Source organism: Carlito syrichta, unplaced genomic scaffold, assembly GCF_000164805.1.
Source record: "Carlito syrichta isolate Samal-C Ts95f unplaced genomic scaffold, Tarsius_syrichta-2.0.1 Scaffold172741, whole genome shotgun sequence".
Taxonomy (NCBI): domain Eukaryota; kingdom Metazoa; phylum Chordata; class Mammalia; order Primates; family Tarsiidae; genus Carlito; species Carlito syrichta.
Window position 1 is genome coordinate 1 of NW_007116837.1, and position 607 is coordinate 607.

At 54.7% G+C, this 607-nt stretch overlaps 1 pseudogene; it reads right to left on the reverse strand.

Annotated features, from left to right (window-relative positions):
• Positions 1–3: 3 nt before the first annotated feature.
• LOC103252842 lies at positions 4–599 on the reverse strand (annotated as a pseudogene).
• Between the last annotated feature and the right edge of the window lie 8 nt (positions 600–607).

Here is a 607-nt window from a genome sequence, read left to right on the forward strand (position 1 = left end):
CTGGTCATACTGGGATCGGATGTCCACCATGATCTTGCTGAGGTCCTGAGATTGGGGGCATCTACCTCCAAGGTCAACCCAGAGCTGGACTTGTAGGCCTTTTACTTCCTCCTCATGGTTCTTCTTTATGAAGAGCAGCTCTTTCTTGAGGGCCTCGATCTCTGTCTCCAGTTGCAGCTGGGTGACATTGGTGTCATCAATGACCTTGTGGAGCCCATGGATGTCTCTCTCCACAGACTGGCGCATGGCCAGCTCTGTCTCATACTTGACTCTAAAGTCATCAGCAGCAAGACGGGCATTGTCAATCTGAACGATGCGGGCATTGTTCACAGAATTTGCAAAGATCTGACCCCTCAGGTCCTCGATGGTCTTGAAGTAATGTCCCCAGTCTCTGACCTGGGGTCCCTTCTTCTCCAGGTGTTCCCGGAGTTTGCTCTCCAGCCTCCAGTTCTCGGGCTCCAGACTCCTAACCCTCTCCAGGTAGGAGGCCAAGCAGTCATTCAGCTCTTGCATGATCTCCTTCTCACTCTGGATCCCACCCCAGACTCCCACCCATCCCCGTGGTCAGGCCCCCGGACCCCCAGCTGCCCTGGAAACTGGTGGAGTG